This window comes from Ambystoma mexicanum, chromosome 6q (assembly GCF_040938575.1).
Source record: "Ambystoma mexicanum isolate Mex_15411 chromosome 6q, UKY_AmexF1_1, whole genome shotgun sequence".
Lineage (NCBI taxonomy): Eukaryota > Metazoa > Chordata > Amphibia > Caudata > Ambystomatidae > Ambystoma > Ambystoma mexicanum.
This window is the reverse complement of record NC_090937.1, coordinates 179153180-179176013: the sequence shown is the minus strand read 5'-3', so window position 1 is coordinate 179176013 and position 22834 is coordinate 179153180. Positions and strand designations below refer to the sequence as shown.

The following is a 22834-nucleotide window of genomic DNA, read 5'->3' as shown; positions in this document are numbered from 1 at the left end:
TTCAGCTCCCGGTCCACCACCCACACTAACCTCCCAACCCCAGAATCCCACCTTCTGACCAACACCCCCCCCCCCAGTCCCATCGACCGACCCAGTCCAACCAATCACAGCGTCTTTCTCTGTGTCCAACACCATGCCACCAGCCATACTGACCACCCGTCTCCTTGGACACTCAGGAAAGCACGGCCTCTGCAATTGACCGCAAACTCTCCCGTACTCCGCAATCTCTTGCACGTTTGAGATTGGCTTGGGCTACGAATCCCGATTGGCTTGGGCTACGAATGAACAGTAAAACATTTTGATGGAATACATATAATTAACAACTCTTGCGCAAGACCTATACTCCTCAAGGAATGCCTCGCTCCTGCACGGCCAGGACGTGGTGCCAGTCCATGACTCCGTCGGTCATATAAAGCCGAGTGCAAGAATACTTTTGTAGTTTCCAACATCGGTTAATCTGTGGCTGCCTTGGGTGTTAAACTGGCAGTAATTTTTAACCATGGGCGAGAGCGTGTTCTTTCTGTTTTTGATTGTCTTTCCTTTTCCGCTACTGGTTCTTGTGAAACTGTCAGCGCTGAATGGTACAGTCCGCGGTGCCAGTGTTTCCTGGATGTTGTGTTTTTTCCGGGGTGAGGCTGCCTTCCGGACGGTGCTTGTTCTGGGAGTCAGCAGACCCCGGCAATGCGACTTTAGAGCTGCGTCACACTTTGCCGGTTACCGTCGACAAGCGCAGGACCCCGCATGGCTTGGGGTAGTAGTACTCGGAGGCAGCGAGCAGAAATCGAGCACCCGGTTTCCCGTTTGTTGTTCACTTCCTTCCTTGCTGAAGTTCATACTACAACTACACAGAGCTGGGGACAGGCTTGCCCGGCAGCTGCGGGGCGTGACTCAGAGGGTGTGTTTGCCTGAGCTCTCAGGTGGCTTGTCAGAGCATGAAGCCCTGGGCAGGAGGGTAGTGGGCGCATTCCTAAGAGGATACTGGCAGCACGGCAGCTTCTGAGGTAAGGACTAGTGACCTGTTCAGGAAATGTTCAACAGCCAGCCTTGTAAGTTACAAAAGAGCAAACCGCGTGGGCATTGTGCCTTTTAAAGTGCATGACAGTTCCACAGGACGCTTAACTCCACGATGATTTATTCATAACGTATTGTACCTTCCCCCTGCGAAGATACTCAGGTTGGTGAATACCCCGATTCAGTAAGCTAAGGGCTAGTTACTTCAGTGACGGGTCTTATTTAATTGGGAATAACTATGCCCTCACTGACATGTACTGCACATAACCTCCCTTTGTTGTGCCTATAGTGCATGCAGTATACACATCGTGCAGAATTACGTTGCCTCCGAGCACTTACTGATCAAAAACGAAGTGTTGGTGGGTCTGATAGGCTTATGTTTCTTTTCGGGGTTGTATGTATTTATTGCAAATGAAATTGATTTTTTTTGTAGAATGTACACTACCGATTAACTTGCCCGTAGAGGTTTTTGTGAATTGAATACTCTTGAAAGACCTTGCCGTGCTCATTGGCGTACAAGAGAACTGCTCAGGCAGGTGCTCATTCAGTCACTGGACTGTGCAGGATCACTATAGGTGCCAATGCTGAATAAAACTTTGAGGTCGCTACTTAGATGGGCCACGCACTCCGCATTGAAACCTCGCAGAGGAAGAGGTTCTGTGAGTCCTTGAAATGAAAGAGTCAGCACAAAGCACTGTGTTCAGTGTGTGCATGTGCCCAAATCCGGATATATCTACCATGGCAGGAAATGTCTCTAAACCCCGGACACTCTGTAATTGCCGATAAGACTCCCAAATTGCCTGCAAACGATATACGCAAAGTGTGTCCGTTTGCATGTATTATTTTCAAGCTCTTGGCATTTTCTTTAGTCCCTACCAAAACATTTAGGAGGCTGTTGCTAGAGACGGACGTGCTACAGCGAGGAGCAGAAATCTTAGTTTGAAGTAACTATAAGTTGCTACGTTCCTCTAGTTTTTGGAAAATTCATATTCGTCACCTTTTTGTTATCCTAGCATCGTTGACACACAACAAGGAAATGCGTTTTCCTTCCCTCATTTTCTGGATTCGGACCTGGGCCCCATTGGGAATGCTCTAGTGTCACATCTTTCTGAGTTAACTTGCAGGTGCTGCTTTGCGTTTGTTTATTTCAATAGCATGCTTAGGGTATAACGGCCATTCCCGAGTCGCCACATATCCATGCTCTAGCCAGTGTTTGTCCTCTGCATTTAAGGACGAGTAACATACATTTGCTGCAGGCAAAGCTGTGTGTGTGGGTAATGGTTGGGTAGGAGGGGCATCATTATTTGAGATGTGCCTTAAGAGGTTTGAAAGGTGAATGATTAGAAAGGGCAAGGTATATAAAGCTCCATGCTGGCGCGTGGCCTATGACTGAAAGTAATAGTAGTCGTTTAGTACAGAGTAGCAGAAAGGCAGGCGCCAGGTCTTGGGTTTGTATTTGGGGAGTGATGGTGGGTATGGGGTGCTTGCATGCAGGGCAGAGGATTGGGGACATGAATCCACTACTTTTTTGTACTCTTTCTCTACTGGTGAGGGGTGTCGAGTGTGAGTGAGGTGTAACAAAGAACCAGGGGCAGCTCCTCTATAATGGGCGACCAGGCACTGATCTGCCTGTGGCCCATTAAGGAGGAGCCAAAGCCAGACCTGGGAAAGAGCTCCCAAGTGCTCCCCGGCTGGCTTAACTGATTCATGTATTCTTTACTCTTGATGACCATTTTGTTATTACATGGCAAAACTGTACGTTGGTGGGCCAGTTTGGATGTTTTACTGTGGCAAGTACAAAATTAATCGAGGCAGGTCCACCAACGTAGGCCAGTCTTGCCATGTAATAATTCAAAGGGGCACAAAACGAAAGGCAAACATGAATCAGGTTAGCTTTGTATTGCTTTGCCGTTGATGCCCCTTATCGCAGGTCGTGCTACAGTATCAAAATATATACATTCATGGCCACCACACTTATCATATTTGCTTTATTCTTGATGCTTTATGTGCCAAGACTGGCCTGAGTTGGTGGGCCAGCCTGAATATATTTTCTTACTGTGATAGCATGGCATGTTTTAAGGAGCATCAAAAGTGTGGCAAACGTGAATTATGTTTGCTTTACTCTTGATGCCCATGTGGTTATTATGTGGCAATACTGGCTTAGGATGGTGGGCTAGTATGGATATACGTTTTAATGTGGCGTGGTATGGTTTCATGGCCATTGAAAGTAAAGGAACATGATAAGTGTTATTACGTGGCAACACTGGTCTGCTTTGGTGCTACCTGTCTGAATACATTTTCTGTGGTGGCCTTGAATTTTTGTACTGGCCTGAAGGGTAAAACCAGTACAATGTGTGTTCTTATAAGACAAGACTAGCCTATAATGGTGCAGCCTGTCTTCACATATTTTGTCATTGTGGCATGGCCTTTTTACTGGCAAAGCCAGCAGGAGTATGTTCTTACATGGGGATACTGGCATGGATTGGCAGAGCCAGCATGCACGTTTTCTTATACTAGCATTGTGCACAAAGCAAACATGAGTATTTGTTCTAATATAGGAATGCTGGCACATATTGGTGCAGCCAGCATGGAAATGCATGAGCATAGACAGCATGAACATGTTTTTTATACTGGCATATATATATATATATATTACACGGCCCGTGGTAGTGGCCGTGTTGTTATGGTTAAGTTGCTAAACTCATAGGAAGAGCACTTTTTCGGCGGCTTATAACTTCGCTCCCCCTGGAGGAATCCTCACCAAACTTTGCAAATAAAGTATATGGCCCACTCTGAATTTTTTAGCCAAGTTGGGTGAGGTTTTGAGCAGGGAGGGGCAAAGCTACGGGGGGGGTCCCAAAATATTTTTATTTTTCATAGACTGAATGGGCAAAAACTTTGCACACGGCTACAGCCCTAAAGGCTGGACGGATTGTCACCAAATTTGCGGCAGGAGCGGCGGCTTGGGTCAGAAAGCGTGCTTTTGTGTGTTTGGTGGAAATCGGACCAGTACTTTTGTTGCAAAGAACTGAAATGTACGTACCAAAAATAGTGATATCTGGCTCCGCTCCACGGACCCATTTTCCTGTCTGCTCCGTGGACCGAAGTCTCATTGGCCTGCGGTACGCCGTGCTGGCGGGGAACATTGGACGCGGCCCGTGGTTGGCTGGATGAAAGCGTGCTGTGCGTCAAAGTTTTTGGGAAACCCAGCCATGGTATTTCGGAGGATAGTGCCGCACCGGAAGGGGTTGCAAAACATGGTTTGCAGGCTCGGGTGGGTGAAAGAGGGCAAAGCGAAGAAATTGGCCATGTGTTGTGCTGTAGCCTAGGGCTGCCGGTGGTTATGTTGACTTTGTGCGTTTGCATTGTTTTATGGCGGTGGGTTTGTGGCGAAATGTTACCATGCTTGGCTGCCTTGCATTGTAGTGGTTGTGGGTAAGGCATAGGCTTTTCAGTGGATGGGCAGAGGCCGCAAGCCTCTCCTTGTACCTAAGAGCCTAGGGCTTGGGCACCATCCCCGCAATGCAATGCTTCCATGCACACAGCTACTCGCATATACTTTATTGGTGGGTAGCTGCACAGGCCACTATCATATTTTGGTCAGTGCAGGCAGGCTGCAGTGGGGATGCAGAGTGCAATGGACGTACTATGAGGATATTTCCAGTCGTTGCAGTATGTTGTGTTGTGCCTGCAAAGTCGCTACTGGCTTGTGTGCATGGTTAGTGGCCTTGCACCTAACAGTGCGGGCAGTGGTTGGAAGTAGGTGTGAGAAAGTTGTCATGTGTGGGTCCGTTAGTGTACGCATATGGAAGTAGGTGTGAGGAAGTTGTCATGTGTGGGTCCGTTAGTGTACTCAATATTGCCTTCTGGTGGTTTTACATAGACTAGGCTTTTCGGTACATCGGCGTAGGCCGTAGGACTCCGCATGTACCCAGGAGGCTAGGGCTTGCTCACACCCTTGCTTCAAGGAAGGCCATTACGACATTGAGCCATGGAAGGATTTTTTACCAGCACACTTTTGCGATATGGACCATTCACACAGCTACTGACATATACTGCATTGGTGGTTAGGTGCACAGAGGACTATCATATTTTGGTCAGTGCAGGCAGACTGCATTGGGGATGGGGAGTGCATTGGAGATAATATGAGGATTTGAGCCCTTGGCCCTAACAGTGTGGGCACTGGTTGGAAGTAGGTGTGAGAATGTTGCCTTGTTTGGGTCCGTTAGTGTACCCATACGTACCTGTAGTCAGGAAAGCTCAGTGGCCACATGTTACCGTGCATGCCTCTATTGCCATGCAGTGGGTGTGTACTAGGACTTGGCTCTTGTGGGCATGGGCACAGCCCGGAGGCCTCTGCATGTACCCAAGAGCGTAGGTCTTCGGCACAACATCCGCAATGCAAGGTAGGCATGTATGGGACCACTGTGATAATGGTGTGTGAATTACACACATACGCACGCACAAAGAGTGCATTCCCTTTGCCTTTGCTCATGGTGTGGGGCGCGATGGTCTCATGCATGCCTCCATTGCCTTGGAGTGGTTGTGGGCAAGGCCTAGGCTTTTGGTTGCATGGGCGGAGGCCGTAGGCCGCCGCATGTATCCAAGAGGCTAGGGCTTGGCCACAGCTTTGCTTCAGAGAGAGCAGTAAGACATTGGCACATGGAAGGATTTTTTACCATCACAGTTTTGCGATATGGACCTTTTACGCAGCTACTCACTTACACTTCATTAGGGGGTAGCTGCACAGCTGGCTATCATTTTTTGGTGAGTGCAGGTAGAGTCCATTGGGGATGGGGAGTGCATTGGAGGCAATATGAGGGTATTTTCAGTCGATGTATTATGCTGTGTTGTGCCTGCAAAGGTTTGCTGGCTTGTGTGCATGGCTAGGGCCCTTGCACCTAACAGTCTGGCCATTGTTTGGAAGTAGGTTGGAGAATGTAGCCTTGTTTGAGTCCGTTAGTGTTCCCATACATACCGGTAGTTAGGAAAGCTACATGGCCACATGGTAGCATGCACGCCTCTATTGCCTTCTAGTGGGTTTGTTGAAGGAGTAGGCTCTTGGGTGCATGGGCGGTGGCCGTAGGCCTCCGCATGTACCCAGGAGCCTAGGGCTTGGCCACAGCCTTGCTTCAGTGAGGGCAGGCAGACATTGGCACATGGAAGGAATTTTTTACCATCACAGTTTTGCAATATGGACTTTTTACGCAGGTACTCACATATACTTCATTGGCAGGCAGCTGTAGAGTCGACTATCCTTTTTTGGTGACTGCATGCAGACTGCATTGGGGATGGGGAGTGCATTGCAGACAATATGAGGATATTTCCAGTCGGCGTGCCATGCTTTGTTGTGCCTGCAGAACCCCTACTGGCTTGTGTGCAGTGGGTGTGTTGAAGGAGTAGGCTCTTGGGTGCATGGACGGATGCCGTAGTCCTCCGCATGTACCCAGGAGCCTAGGGCTTGGCCACAGTCTTGCTTCAGGGAGGGCAGGCAGACATTGGCACATGGAAGGAATGTTTTACCATCACAGTTTTGTGATATGGACTTTTTACGCAGGTATTCACATATACTTCATTGGCGGGCAGCTGTAGAGGCGACTATCCTTTTTTGGCGAGTGCAGGCAGACTCCACTGGGGATGGGGAGTGCATTGCAGACAATATGAGGATATTTCCAGTCGGTGTGCTATGTTGTGTTCTGCCTGCAAAACCCCTACTGGCTTGTGTGCATGGCTGGGGCCCTTGGGCCAACAGGCTGGCCACTGGTTGGAAGTAGGTTTATAATGTTGCCTTTGTTGGGTCCGTTCTTATACTGACATGCAACTCCAGCATACACTCTTGGAAATATGTATGTCTCCTGTGGGTGCTCACTATTACAGAATGGTTGTGGAGGAGATTTTGCAGTTGGTACACCAGTAGAAGAGGTGGCGTGAAGTGCCTGCACTTACATATGGTGTGCGTCATTGGCCTTGTTGCCATTCAGGGACTGAGATGCCACCATTTAGGTTTCGTTTGGTGTCCCTCTCATAATACTCTGTGCTTTGAGAGTGAAGGAAGATATTGCGACATGACATGAATTAATAAGCATTACACATGTAAAGTATGGATAATGTACAGACCAACCCCCATACCTTTGCAGCCGACAACATTATCAACGCTGTTAAGTGCAGCCAAATACAGGATGGCAGGCCATCTGACTTTTAGCTTTGTTTTGCATACTTGTTGAGATGGCCAACGAACACGGTTGGCGCTTCTACTGTGTGAAATTGTAATGTGTGCATCGCTTCCATTATCTATACGTGTGTGCGGCATACACCATTGCAGCAGTCACTGACTTTACTTGTGGACAGTCGTTCCTCACGCCATGCACTCCAGGTATTTACTTTATGTGCATGCCAAGCGTAGCACACTCTGTCATGTGAGCACCTAGCTCCAGAAAGCAACAACCTAAACAAAAGCGAAAGCAGACATTCGCACACAGAGCATACGGTTCCAGAACATTCCTGTAGTTTAGTAACTATAAGTGCTTTATTTTGCTACATAATGTTAACGACAATGTGTAAGTTGCCTGCATTCCCCTCTATTTTATTTCGCAAACAAGATTCAGTGTGGAACAACACATTTTCTTTGAAAGGTAGACAAGGTAGCAGCTGGTGTCTCTTGGATGCCTTACAGCATAAAGGTTTGCAGGTTGGTTCGTATTGCCGGAACCGCAAATGGACATACCGGCCCATATCGGTCAGCCCAGATAATAATGACAGAAAAGAAATCGCTCATGGTAATCTTTCAATGCTTGGTCCACCACCCGTCTATTGGAATGTGGAAGGGGTGGCACGCGCAGTAAGGTGCAAGATATCTGAGAAGAAAGAGGAATATGAGTAGATGTAAGTAGCCCGTATTAGTGGCAGTGTACAGGACAAGATTTTGTGGGAAGGATGTCGTGATAGCTGGCTGCCTCATGGACCATGTACTGTGTGTTAGTGAGTAGCGTCATATGTTACCCCACTGCCTTGCTCTCTGTTTTGTAGCTGATACTGTGATTGTACGGTTCCACACAAGCAAAATGTCTTGGAAACGTTGCCACCAGACCCTCTTTTGATGTGTTCCCTTTTTACAAGACATGACAGTGGTAGCGAGTGTTGTTCGACCCACGGCACAATGTGTCTGTCTGTCTGCAAAGAAAGTAATAAAACAAGAACTCTCATGGGGGTCCCCTCGGATTGCTGGAGAATGGAGGAGCTGCTTTGCTAAGAATTGCGTAAATGAAATGTGAGCTGTCGATGTTTGTGTGCCGGTTGACCGCTGCGTGCACCTGTGGCCGTTATAAGGTTCAGTACACAGAGGATGCGTAGACCTAGTAATTGTGTGAAAGGGCATAGAAAGGGCAAAACAGGGAATGTAGCTCTGCACGAGTGAGCAGAAAGTGTGCTGTTTTATTGCACGACTTGCGTTGCCTTTTCGTCTCGCCCTTTATGTCTGCATTTGGAAGGGGTGGGGAAGAATGCCAGCAAAAGGAAGTACAATCACAGTTGCAATTTACCGGGAATGGTGGACACATGGCACTGTAACGGCACGTCCTTACTGCCGCCACAAATCTCTGTACAATGTACAGAGAGAAAGTGTGCGGTAGAGTAAATTTATAAATATGCATGCAGAAGAGCAGCTTAACCCTTTTTATTCATAATACACATGTGATGTAAAGTTGTTGTCAAAGGTTTCCCCCCGGCTCACCTGAGTTCTCTTCTTGTGGCGTTCCGCAGAGGACTCCTTCTCCCGGCGGGACCGGGACTTGTATAAGTGCGCGCAAGTCGAGTCTGACTCCAGCGCGAGCGTTCAAAGTTCCAGGAAGTCGCGTGTTCCAGGACGTCCAGGAAGAGGATCGAAGAAAGGTAAGAAATACCGGAAACAGGGGAAAAGGGAAGAAAGAATAAGGGAGTTGGCCAGGAACTTGGAAGGGTAACGCCGAGCAGCACACACACGTCGAGACACTACCTAGAGATAGCGTTGAGACGCGCAGAGGGGCGGGGGCATGGCCCATTTATAGAACGTGCCGTGTCCGACGTACAGGCTAGTACGGAACACGGCACTGGGCACGGCCATGTTGGAAGTATCAAGGAGCACACTCTCCGTCTGGACCAGGACCAGGAAGACCAGAAGGGGCTATGTCCATGGTTCATGACAGCATGCCTCCTCCGAAACCCCGTCCCACCAGGCTTGCCAGGGTGTATGAAATGGAATCTTCTCAGCAATCGAGGGGTGTTTAGGTTGGATAGTGGTTCCCATGTTCTCTTGCTAGGAGGATAGCCTTTCCACTCGACCAGGTATTCAAGCCGACCCCGTTTGTACCTGGAGTCACATATTCTGGATACTTCATATTCCAGCTGATTGTCCACAATCACAGGACTGGGTCTGCCGGTTTTCCGGGTGGAGTGGATGTAGGGTTTGAGTAGAGAAGTGTGAAAAACTGGATGTATTCTCTTCCAGGAGTCTGGTAGCTTGAGCTGATAAGAAACAGGATTGATGATTTCTTTTATGGAAAATGGACCATAATATCGGGGGGCTAACATTTTAGGGCGTAGATGTCGTGGTAATAGTTTCGAGGACAATCAGACCTGGTCACCAATAGAATAGGAGGGTGCTGGTCTTCTTTTGGAATCAGCGTATCTGTCACACCGCGGCCGTGGAAACTCTGGGCAAGATGGAGGCGATATTAATCCCCTCGACAGGTCTGCTTGACGCTCTAGTCGTTTTTGGACCGGCAGGGATATAAGGAGGCCACTCCCCCTGCGAGTCGCGTTGCAACTCGCATCAGTCGGTCTTTGGACTTTCGCCTGTGCTGCGGTGCCCCACTTACGAGACTTCCCTCGTTATTATTCTTCCCGGAGCCTTGTTTCTTCCCTGGGCTTCCCCTCTCGTGCATATCCCTTTTTTCGCCTGCCCCGCCTCTTTTCCGGTCTTTCTTTCCTTTGCTTCTCTCAGTTGTCGGTCAGCCTCTCCGCTGCCGCTCTCCCCGACTAAACTGCAGCTCCGATTGTGCTTTCTGGTTTCTGATTCTTTATGTTCTACCTTGGGGTCTAGTGGGCTCTCAAATATCCGTCCGCTGTGTTTTCGGAACGGCCACATTCTATTCAGATTTTCACCCACTTTCCGTTCTCTCTCTCTCTCTCTCTCTGGTTTTCCCTCGTGCTTGTTATCTTCAGTCTATTGATTCCTCCGGATTTCTCTTGGTGGCTTTCCCTATTCTTTAGCCTCCTGTCATCTTACCTGTTTGCCCTCTGTTTGGGGGTTGTTCCTTTGTACCAAGGGTGCTGCCGATCCCCACTCCCATTCAGAGCATAAGCTTGGAGCTAACCCTAATCCAGGAAGATCAGAGACTTCTATACATTTTCGTTCGAATTTTCAATTTCTCTTTTGATCCACGACTATACCAGCCTCTCCAATCTCCACCTCGGATCGGCCAATACCATCTGCTATTACACAGGGTTTTTTCTGCCATACCTGGCTTTTTCCCTGTTTGAAGGGACGGACTCCCTTGGGATCACCTGACTGCCAGATCCATAGGCGGGTAAGGTGGCCTCGGGGGGGAGACCGTCCCTACCTCTTCGAACGCAAGAAGGGAAGAAGGACTGGCAAATCGAGTGACGAAGGAGAGAATCCCACGAAGGAAAGAAGAAGGAGACAGAGGACATCAAACCCCACTGAAGATCCAGGTGAGGAGTCTCAGGGGGAAGGAACCTCCGCATACACTGACAATATCGCTTAGTGCGAATCTGGGCCTTTCCCAATTGTTCCTTGGCTTCCTTGTGGATGTTGAGGAGAGTTTCAATCCAGGAATCAAGTGAAGGTACTGGAGTTGGATGTGGTAGAACTGAAGGTAACACGGAGGGATGAAAACCTTGACTGCAATAGAAGGGGCTAACGTTGATCGCTGAGTGATCTGAATTGTTATAGGCAAATTCGGCCAATGGTATAAGGAGGGAGCAATCATCCTGTACCTGGGTTGCGAAACAACGAAGATATTGCTCCAGGGTTTGATTAACACGTTCTGTGGCCCCGTTGGTCTGTGGGTGATATCCAGATGAAAGAGCGCGTTGAATCCCTAGAACACGACAGAGATGTTTCCAGAATTGTGAAATATATTGCGGTCCTCGGTCCGATATGATCTTGGAAGGGAGTCCATGAAGACGGAAAATGTGTTCTAGGAAAATTCCTGCGAGCTCTGAAGAGGAAGGAAGTTTATAGAGAGGCGTGAAATATGCCATATGAGTAAACAAGTCTATGGTTACCATGATGGTCGTGTAACCCGGGAAGGTGGTAATTCCACGATGAAGTCTGTAGCTATACATTCCCATGGTCTTGTTGGCAGTGTGGGTTGCAATAGAAGGCCCGCCGGTCTCTTATTGTCGTGCTTATTCTGACTGCAGACAGTACAGGTCTTGATGTACTCTTGTACCTTGCATTTCATTTCCGGCCACCAAAACTGTCTTTGTATAAGACGGAGCGTATTGGTTACACCACGATGTCCAGAATGAAAAGTATCATGGCAGAGAGTTATTATTTTATGTTGAAGTTTCGGTGTGGGAATGACCAAGGCATTGTCCTTGAATAAGTATCCTTCCTTGATTCTTAAATTCCAGAGATTCTTCCTAGAGACGTCCTTCCAAGGGTCAGAGGACTGGGTTTTGGCTGGAATCTCTTCCAAGAGGTTGATCGCTTGAGCTATAAAGATTGTGTTGGGAAACATTGTAGGATAGGTCCTATCTTCAGTGGTTAAATAGTCAGGACGTCGGGACAAGGCGTCCGCAATCACGTTTTGTGATCCAGGAACATGAGTGATTTGGAATTGGTACTGTGCGAAGAAGTTGGCCCAACGCGCCTGACGACTGTTCCTGCACTCCATAGATTGGAGAATTTGTAGATTTCGATGGTCCGTACGGACCTGGACTGGATATCTAGCACCCAGGAGTAAATGTCGACATTCTGTGAAGGCTTGGCGGATTGCCAACAGCTCCTTTTCCAGGACGGAGTAATGGGTTTCGCTGGTTGTTAGGGTTCGAGAGAGGTAAGCCACTGGCTGGTCCATCTTGTCCTCAAGCACCTGTTTGAAGACTGCTCCTATGGCATGGTTGGAGGCGTCCGTTTCCACTATGAAAGGGCGATCTAAGTCAGGCTGAGACAGGACGGGGGCTTGCGTGAATCTTGTCTTCAAGCGTTGAAAAGCCTTCTCTTGTGAGGAAGACCAGATGAAGGGAACATCCTTCTTCAGCAGAGCAACGATCGGTTGGACGAGCTCAGAAAAGGTAGGAATGAACTTTCGATAAAAGTTAGCAAGTCCCAAGAAAGACTGAACCTGTTTCACCGATGTAGGAGCAGGCCAGGCCAGTATGGCCTTTACCTTTGAAGGGTCCATTCCAACTCCTTCTGGGCTGAGGATGAATCCAAGGTAATGAACTGAAGTCACGTGAAAAAGACATTTCTCAGGTTTGACCAAGAGCTTGTTTTCACAGAGCCGTTGTAGTACCGCCATGACATGTTCTTCATGTTTCAAGGGATCCTTGGAATAAATCAAAATGTCGTCTAAATAGACAATGACAAAGAGAAAAAGCATGTCAGAAAACACCCTATCCATGAAACGTTGAAAAACTACAGGGGCATTAGCTAATCCAAAGGGCATGACTAGATATTCAAAGTGACCAAAGGGCGTTCTAAAGGCGGTCTTCCATTCGTCCCCTTCCCGGATACGGATTAAGTGATAGGCACCCCGGAGGTCCAACTTCGTGAATATCACGGCGCCTCTGACAGCTTCCAGGATATCTGAAATCAGAGGCAGAGGGTACCGATCTTTGAGGGTGCATTGATTTAGACCACGGTAGTCGAGGCAGGGTCTGAGTTCCTTGGAATCCTTCTTAGGAACGAAGAACAATGAGGCACCCGCTGGAGATTTTGAGGGTCTTATGGTGCCATTTTCCAAATTGATGTCCAGGTATTCTCGGAGGGCCTTTTTCTCAGGTTCTGAAAGGATAAACATTCTGCCAAAGGGAATTACTGCCGAGGGATCTGTCTCAATGGCACAATCTTCAGGTCTGTGAGGGGGTAAAGCTTGGACTATGGCAGTCGAAAAGACATCAGTATATCCTTGGTAGACCTCTGGGACTTGTACAATGTTGGAAACCATGAGTGAGGTTTTTTGCTCTCCTGAATGTTCAATAGCTGGTGTTAAGGAGAGATCCAGGGATAAACAGTGGGACATACAAAACTCAGAGCCCAGAAACAATGACCCTGCTGTCCAATTAATGTACGAATTATGTCTTTGAAGCCAGGGCATACCCAGAACCATTGGGTAATGGGCAGATTTGATGATGTCGAATGTAATCTGCTCTTGGTGGTGGTTTATGGAGAGACGGACCTCTTTTGTCTGTAGGGTTATGGGTCCTGAAGAGAGAGTTCTCCCATCAATTGCTTCTACCGGCTGTTTAATGTTCCGTGACTCATATGGTATTTTATGTCTGATAACCCAGTCTTGATCAATGAAAATTCTCATAGCTCCACAGTCCACCAGGGCCAATATGGGATAGGTATTGTGCTTGGAGGGCGATAGAAAGGCCTGTAGCACCACCAGGTTATTCTGTTCAGGAGAGTTCAAGGATGTGATTGATGTGGAGCAGACATCTTTCTCCCGAAACCTCGCTCCATCTAGGGCCGGGAGCTGGCGTTTCCCGAACGCCGTGGTGGGGCTAAAGGACATTCTCTAACGAGATGCTTGTCTGAGGCACAATACATACACAGGCCGGTGTGAATTCTTCTCATCCTTTCTTGTAGAGTAATTGGCCCACGAAAGGCGCCTATTTGCATTGGTTCGGAGTCGTTATCAGGGGTTGAGACAGGATCGGATTTCACAGTCGACTCTGGAGGGGTTCGTTGAAAGGCAGTCTTAGCCTTTTTCCTTTCAGCCCTTCTTTCCTGGATACGAAAGTCTATTTGTAAGGCTAGATCTACCAAAGCCTGAAATGAACTGGGGCGAGCCACTCTAGCTAATTCATCCTTGATATCGTCATTTAGACCCCTGCGAAATAAGGTGAAACTCGCTTCAGGGCCACAATCAGCCTCCTTTACCAGCTGTTTGAATCTGGTAACGAACGTTAGCATATCCTGGGATCCTTGCCGAAAATCAAGTAGGCGTTCCTGGGCGCTGAACACTTGTTCGGGGCGGTCAAACATAGACTTGAGCGCCTGGATAAATGCATCATAATCGTCCAGGAGGACGTCTCCAGAGTTCACTAGGGGAGTGGCCCAAGATAACGCATTCCCTGTAAGATGGGAGATTATGAAGCCCACCTTGGCCCTGGAAGTTGAAAAGTAATAGGGCTTAAATGTAAAATGCACCAAGCAGGAATCCAGAAATCCACGTAAGGATTTTGGCGAGCCATCATATTTGTCTACCACTCCACCCAGTATCACGCTTTCCTTATTGGCAGAGTCACGTGACAGCACTAATTGTTTCAAGGCTGCGTTCTCTGACTTTAAGTTCTGTACCTCGGTTGTTAGCTCCTGCATGCCGTGCATGAGGTCCTGGACCGCTTTCTCCATAGCGGTATCAGTGTTGATCGTTTGGCGTCTCAATCTGTCAAAGGTTTCCGCCCGGCTCACCTGAGTTCTCTTCTTGTGGCGTTCCGCGGAGGACTCCTTCTCCCGGCCGGACCGGGACTTGTATAAGTGCGTGCGAGTCGAGTCTGACTCCAGCGCGAGCGTTCAAAGTTCCAGGAAGTCACGTGTTCCAGGACGTCCAGGAAAAGGATCGAAGAAAGGTAAGAGATACTGGAAACAGGGGAAAAGGGAAGAAAGAATAAGGGAGTTGGCCAGGAACTTGGAAGGGTAACGCCGAGCAGCACACACACGTCGAGACACTACCTAGAGATAGCGTTGAGACGCGCAGAGGCGTGGCCCATTTATAGAACGTGCCGTGTCCGACGTACAGGATAGTATGGAACACGGCACTGGGCACGGCCATGTTGGAAGTATCAAGGAGCACACTCTCCGTCTGGACCAGGACCAGGAAGACCAGAAGGGGCTATGTCCATGGTTCATGACAGTTGTACTTACATAACTTTGGCAAATTCCATGCTTGTATTGGGTGGGCGAGAAATGGCAGTATACGGCGTATGGGATCATTGCAGACTACCTTTGGGGCACATGGGCAGAGCAACTGCAGTGTAAGTTATGTATCCTTTTTTGCTATACTTCCATACAATGTCTGACCTTGGAGCTAAACATGCTTTGCCCTCAAGGCTGTTTTACAATGAGCGTGTGTCCTGTTCAAGCAGATGTATGTTAGGTTTTGCTTTCCGGAGATGATGCTGGGAAAAAAAGGAATCAACCGGCAACCTGTTTCGAGTGTAGCATGCATTTACGAATGTGGGCAGTGTCATTACGGTGAAGGTAGTACGACGTACAAGTAGAGATCATGGTGCCGTACACATAGTGCTGTGAATGCACAGATGGCAACATACATTAAATGTGCTTTTACAGTGCGTAAGGATCAGTTATATGTGCAGTGTGTTACGAGGCAACGGTGGACGATGGCAGACTTTGTGTTCGTTGCCTCAGAATACGTGGGTGGGTGGCACATCATACGCAGTTTGGTGTCGTGCAGCATGAACCTGTTTGGGGCTGCCGTTCAGCAAAGAAAAGAAGTTAGTGTGTACGGTCGTCAAACAATGTAAGGGTTTATGGTGTTCAAACGCTGTTTCATTTATACAATAAGAAAGGGAAACAGAAGTTTGAAAACTTAAGCAGTAACTCAGTGGTTGCAATATGGCTTCCGAGCTATGACTCATGTGCTGCACTGAAATATGTGTTGGATACATTTTTCTGAAATGGTGTACATAACAATGAAAATGACCTAATGGCCTACACGGTGCCAGTGGAAAGCAAGGAGCCAAATGTTGCAGCAGTTACGACAGTTTGTTTGTTTATTATTTGATAATGCGCACAAAACCCTCGGGTAGCCGGGCGCAACAGTTACAAGAAGATTCGAAGCTTGGTTACATTCTAGGATAGGTACAGGTCATGGCATCATACAGTAGGTATATCCAAAGCAGAATGGTTCGCGGGGATAGGTACAGGTCATGGCAACATGCAGTAGGTACATCCAGTGCAGTAGCAGTTCGCTAGAGGCTGAGAGTCTGCGGATGTGAATGCTAGTGGAAGGAGTGGGTGTTCAGTTGTGGGGAGTCCAGGTGGGGGTGGAATTCAGATGTCCTTGGATCGGATCCAGTTCAGCGAGTTGCGTCTGAAGCTGGTGTAGGGTTGCTCTACTCTAAGGCAGGCTGTGAGTGCGTTCCAGTGGGATGCAGCTTTGACTGGGAAGCTGCCTCCGCCGGCTTTTGCGAGTCTGAATCTGGGAATTTCGAGACATGAGTGGCCAGAGGATCGAGTATTGTGAGTGGACTGTTTCTTGGTTAATCTGGCAGCAATGATTACGTAAGATATATGGATGTATTCATCAAGTTGTATTGTTGTGATTGTGCAGATTGTCGGGTAGGTTACTGTAGTGTTGTGCATTCAGTGTGTCCACTTATTATAGGCTTAGGTGTACAGTGTACATAGGAAATAGGTTATCTATTGTGTGGAAGAAATGGCAGCCAATGTCAACTGCAGTGGTTAAGGGGTAGGTGGCTGTGTTATGGGTAGGGTTAGTGGTACGTGGATAGATGTTTGTATGCATAGTTGTATAGTGCAGCGGCAATTGAGGGCAGGGTGTAGAATGTTGGGTGCATGGCTGGAGGCCCGGCACTGTTCAGGGTGTACTGAAGCGTGTAGGGCGTTGGCACAAGCTGCGTAGTGTAATATAGGTGTGCATTGCAAATGGTGGCATTGCTATGTGTATAGCAGAAATCAGTGCACACATTGCACTATAGAGAAGTATAATAGCAATTGTTGCAGACTTACTGTTTGGCTTGAGGAGGGTCTGTACTGTGTTTTGTGTATTGAGTGTGAAATGTTGTGGTCCTGGTTGCTGCATTATCTGTGGGAAAAGAGAACAGAACATGTTAGAGCAGGTGTTTCGTTAGTTTGCAGTCCACTACGTAGCATACATTTTTTACTTTGTGGACCCTCATAACTAGTACTTCCTAAGTACTATGCTTTGAACCAGTGTACTGTGAAATAAGCGCAGTTCCTGTCTTTCTTTGCATAATCATTGGGTCTGTGGGGAAAAAAAATCCATGCTGGATTTAAAAAAAACCCTTCAAAATGTCTTTGCTACTATGGTGCACAATGAATGATAGTCACGTTTGGAGTGGTTACAGCACTTTTTAAGGTGTACTCTTGAAGTAGGAGGAAATGTAAGGGTTTACAATTTCTGACCTATACATGTTGGTAGGATGGGTGGCGTTGTATAGCAGGTGGTATTTTGCAAATTTTTACCTGCTTCCTTTTTGTACCACTGTTTCTTTATGCGTTTGGTTGCTGCTGGTGGTTTGCAAGTATTGCGGCATTGTACTGTGCTAGTGCAGAATTCTGACGGTAGTTACGTACCTGTTGGCGTACTGTAACTGCTAATACTTTGGAAGTGTTTTACAAAATGTTTGTAGCACAGTAGTTGTTGAAGGTTGAGTTGGGTTGTTTGAATGCTGCAAATAACATTGTCGTATTCTGTTTGCAGTTAGATACCAGGTGGCGTATTCTAACTGTTTACAGTGTCCCATTTGTAAAGGGTATGTTTAGAAGGTTGTGCATTCCTGTTGGTACTTGGACATCTGTGTACATTCTGAAGTGGTAGTGTACCATTATGGAGCTACGTGATGATAGGTCCATATGTCTTGGAGTTGTATGACTATTCTCGGAGAGCTGGAGACTGATTTGCGTGCGTGGTGGTTTCAGAGTTTACTGAGGATAGTTTTGAAACCTCATACTTAGTACTTTCCTTTCCACGTATCCTGTGGAAAATACTGCTACTGTGATTTGTGTACACGTATTGTTTGTGTGATTGTATTAATTGGGTTAATTGGGGATAGACATGTCCAACACACACTTTAGTGCATTTTGTCAATACTTGCAGTATGCTAAGTTGCTTTAGGTCGACAGTGTGGAAGGAAAAAATGGTTTTGTCCACTTACGAAGGTACAGGTTGGTGCCGGGGAGTAAGGTATAGTAGGTTTGTACATCAATGAGTACATTTTGGCTTCAGGAATATTAAGTAGGCATTTGCAAGATTTGCAGGTAATCTCTGCTTTGGACTGATGGAACTATCATCTAATTCCCACCATGACCATTGCTTTCTAATGTATGCAGTATAGTGGCCTCCAGTGGTTGAGTCGCCTGTGTGGTAGATTATGGCTACTGTTGTGAAGGTTTTCTTGCCAAGTGATACCTGTCCGTGTGTGAAGGCAGTACGTTTGCAGTTGTTTTTGGTTCCATCAGCATTGTATTTTAGGAGCATTAATATTATATATTGACTATGTGAGTTCTGTAGTCTGTACCCTCTTGCTCCGGTTCCTAGCCAGTGTGTTCTACGCTCAGCCTTCCTTCTATCCTACCTGTCTGTCTCTTACCCTTTTCAGCTCCCTTGCTGTCCAACCTTATCTTCGCTTGGTTCTGTTCTCCTCTAGCTCTTATTCCCTCTCTCTCAGACTCGGTTCGTGCCGCGGAATTGGCACAAAGTGTGCTTTGCTCCTTTTCATTCACCTTCCTTTCTACTTACCATTTCACTCGCTGTGTTATTCCTTTCTCTCCGGTACGTGGACTTCAGTATTCAGCGGCTTACCGCAGGTCTAACGTCTTTATATTCATCTTACCTTCTCGGCACAGCCTTTCTGGACTTTCTGTAGTTCTGTTCTCTCCGTCCTGCAATTTTCGGTCACCAAGATATTTGGATACTGTCTGGTGGTGACTTTCTATCCTTTCTTCGTCAACAAGGATATTCCAGCATCCAGACCTCTTCAGCCGGGGGTCTTCTTTATCATCCTATTCTTTTGCCCAGTTCATCTCCCAGATCGGAATCCTTACAAGGTTCTCTGTGGACAATTTATATACAACCATACATCATCACAGAAGCATCTATAAAAGGACCAAGGCTCAGATTACATCAATCAGGGTTTATTATTGCCCAGAGGCTTTTTCCCTGTTCTTGGGGGTCTAGCTCCTCAGGGTTCCCCTTAGGTAGGTTCAATTCCCTGCCAAGGAGTCCTCTGGGGAAGCTAGACCCTACTTGCACGACAAGAAGAAGAAGATACCCAAGGAAGGCTTACTCACAGACCACAAGAGATCAAGAAGGAAGACCTTAACAGAGTCCAAGGACAGTTCATCTGAAGGTCCAGGCGAGGAGGAGGGTGGGGAGGCAGTACATTTGTCTCACATTCGGTGGGAGGCACGTTTGCAGTTTTTGGTTGACGTCGTATTATTGCTTGAAATGGGTGCACTGTTTGGATTGTAATAGTCTCATACAAATAAAGCTCCTGCAGTGCATTTGGCAGTGGAAATAGTTCCAAATGATTACTAATTGCCCTTTAATGCCTTTGGTTATTGTCAAGTTTTGCAGTGCAGTATGGGCACAGTATGGAGGTGTTCATAATTTCGTATTTGTTTTCAGCTATAAGGTACAGAGCTAATTGAAACCATTGGGATTCCTCATTGTCTTCTATTTTCTGCATTATATCTATAGTTTTGGTGCTCTTTCTATACAAAGTTCTACAACAACACACACATACTTGGTTTGGCATTTCAGAAGATTTGCTTTTGAACTTATGTATTTGTTTTCTGTATATGTGATATAAAAAGTTGATAGCTGCACTGTTGTCAGTACTGTTGTCTGAAAATGCTGGAGTTTGTAAGTGCTCTTCAGTTCCACAATATTTCCTTTGGATGGTATCAGGTAATAAAATTGCGGCAAAAATGTTGTGGTAAAAGAAAATCGCAGCAAAAATGCCATGGTTTGACCCGGTAAAAGTGTGCCCCATTATACCATTTAAGGGGAGCAGGGGCTGCGGGGGTGTCCCCCGCTCCCCTCAAATGGTATAATGGCTCCGGGGTTGCGGGGTGTCCCCCGCCTGTTTTACATGGATTGCGGCGCAAAAACCACAGCATTTTTGCCGCGATATTATCACATGGAACTCTTTGGATGTGCTCTATTTCATTAAGCACTTGTATGGCTGTACCGTATAGGAGAATATCATTTAAATGTTGGAGTGCTAAAGCTGGACTTTTTGCACAGTACAGTTTGAAAATTAGATTTCTGACTGTTGAATAGTGGGTAGCTGACATTTTGATACGGTAGAAGGTGCTTTTGCAAGCAGGTCCAGAAACACAGGCTAAGGAATGTCATCATATTCCAGTGTAGTTGCGCACTGTGTACACGAGTCCATAGTTTGCAGTATTGTTCTTTTTCTTTTGTCGTTGCTTTGACATAATGATTGAGGAATTGCTGCAAAGATTTGATTAAGCATTGGCGAACTTTACACATTGATGTGCAAGGCCATTTGTAGGTGAGGCGTGTTTGTTTGGTGGAATGGAGAGTGACATCTAAGTTTGATGGGAATATTTCTGAAAGCAGTGTTTCCTCTTCCATTATGGTATTGTATATCTTTTCATACCCTTGTCCACTCCGATGTAAGGCAATTTGGTTTGTTTGTTCTTGTTTGTATGATTCTTCATTGAAGAATGGCTCTGTGTTTGGTGGTGTGACTTTTATAGATGTGGCCAAACGTATCTATGCTGACATTGCGTTTGTTTTGAAGTAGTGCTTGCAATTTACCAATTAATCTTGATAGTGGTTTCATGCTGTTCAAAATTACTATAAACAATTTCTGTTTCACACTCATTGCACTGTCTACAAGAGCTTCTAGGATGACATTTCTGTGGTATGTTCTGAGGGTTGAGTGTGATTTCTGCCCTCTATTTATAAGGTTCTGAAGGACTCTTTAGTGGACTTTTTTTTTGTAAAATTACTTTTTTAGAATGCTTGTGGTTACATTACCATTTGTATGTACTCTCTTAGCAGTAGTGTGCGTTGCACTGTACTTAGTGGTTTTCTTTTAATTCTCACATTTTGACAGATCAACTACACTGTCTTTACTGGTAGATGCATCCGTTTTCCTTAATGACTGAATTACCTCTTCTCCTTCAACTTTCTGTTCATGTTCAGCTTGCTGTGGATGGCTACTTTCTGTGTTTTTAGGTTGTGTGGCTCTCTTTCTGTGTTGCTTTCTATGGGGTTGCAGTTTGGTAGGCATTGTGTAGTAGATGTGGGCGAAGAAGGGGAAGATTGGGTGTGCAAAATATGAAATGTATATGTGTGCAATGTGCATGAGTGGGTCAATAGGAGGATAGGCATTTAACTGTAAGTGTGTCACTGTGCAGTGGTGTCTAACATTCGGTTGGGGACAGTATCTTACTATGTGGGGATTAGTCTAATGGTGGCGACATAACAACCTCTAGAAGTGTCATCAATAACAATTAAGTACATACTGGTGGATGGCTGCACATCTATATGCTACAATTGTCATGATCCACAGAACACGCCCCTTTTGGACTTCCTGGTCCCTATCACAATGGGGCTTGCACTTCTCGGTACTCCCAACATGGCTGTCTAACGTGGTACGCCTTCCATCAGCCTCCATTTCGGACGTAGCATATTCTACAAATGGACCATGCCCCCGCGGCCCTGTGCGTCTCAACGCTATCGCTGGTAGTGGCTAGACGTGTGCTCTGTAGTTCGCTGAACTATTCTCCTGTTCCTGGTTCCCGGACCCTCTAAATCCCATCTCTCTTCCTGCCTCTTCTCTCTACCTTGCTTCCTGGATTTCGTGTGCCGTCTTCGTGTACACCTTTCTCGTTTCCTGGACTTCCCGGAGCCTCAGAGTATCCCGGAACACTGAACGCACGCTGGAGCCAGAAGAGGCTCGCTCAGGCTTGTACAAAACCCGATCCGTGCGCAAGAAGACTCCTCCCAAGAAATCCTGCAAGGATCGATCTCAGGTGAGAAAGGGGGAAATCCGTGACAGTTTGAGACGCCAAACAACCGAAGTTGAATTTAACATGGAAGCGGCCGTTCAGGATCTCATGCATGGCATGCAAGAATTAACGACCGAGGTGCAGAATTTAAAGGCGGAAAACGCCGCATTGAAACAATTAGTTTTGTCCCGTGATTCTGCCACAAAGGAAAGCGTACTACTGGGCGGCATTGTAGACAAATACGATGGGTCTGCAAAAACCCTTTGTGGATTCCTTGATTCCTGTTTAGTCCACTTTACCTTTAAGCCCTACTACTTTTCAACTCCCAGGGCTAAGGTGGGCTTTATAATCTCACACCTCTCCGGAAATGCACTAACCTGGGCTACACCTTTGGTCAATTCTGGAGATGCCCTCCTGGATGATTATATCAGGGATGTCTGACTGTGTGGACGTACCAACTGGGGTATCCGTTATATCTTCCACCCCACTCGAGCCCTGAGAGTCTTCGAGCTCCCTTTCCTCCTCACCTGATGATGATGAAAAATCCAACTTCCTTCCGCGGGATCGACGTGTAGAAGTTCCCTTTTTCTTGTGTAGATAGGGGCGGCCTCGGAAGGAAGCCACCGTGACTCTGTGAAAGAATCAACGGTGACCTTCCCCCGCGACAGACAAGCGAGACAAGGTGAAAAGCCTTACGGCACAAAAACCCCTTCAGAGTGCAGGAATCCGATGTGTAGGAACAAATGCGGAGGGAATCCAAACCGAGTAGGTAGAAGACTGGCAAGACTCGGGCAGGTAAGCAAAACAGAGCCAAAATAGAATGCAGGGAAATACGGGAACCGGAGGGGGCAAGGAGAGAAAGAACCAGAGAGGGAA

General features: G+C 47.0%; 1 protein-coding gene across 4 annotated transcripts in view; it reads left to right on the top strand.

Annotated features, from left to right (window-relative positions):
- Window positions 1-205: 205 nt before the first annotated feature.
- TBC1D2 (TBC1 domain family member 2) overlaps window positions 206-22834 on the top strand; it is a 1652487-nt gene continuing 1629858 nt past the window's right edge. The window contains exon 1 of one of the 4 annotated variants that reach the window (XM_069630604.1): window positions 206-1001. The gene's annotated coding sequence lies outside the window, so the exon portion shown is untranslated. Of the gene's footprint in view, window positions 1002-1042; window positions 1175-22834 lie in introns of those variants that run through there. The other 3 variants (XM_069630602.1, XM_069630605.1, XM_069630603.1) reach the window with 3 other exon arrangements.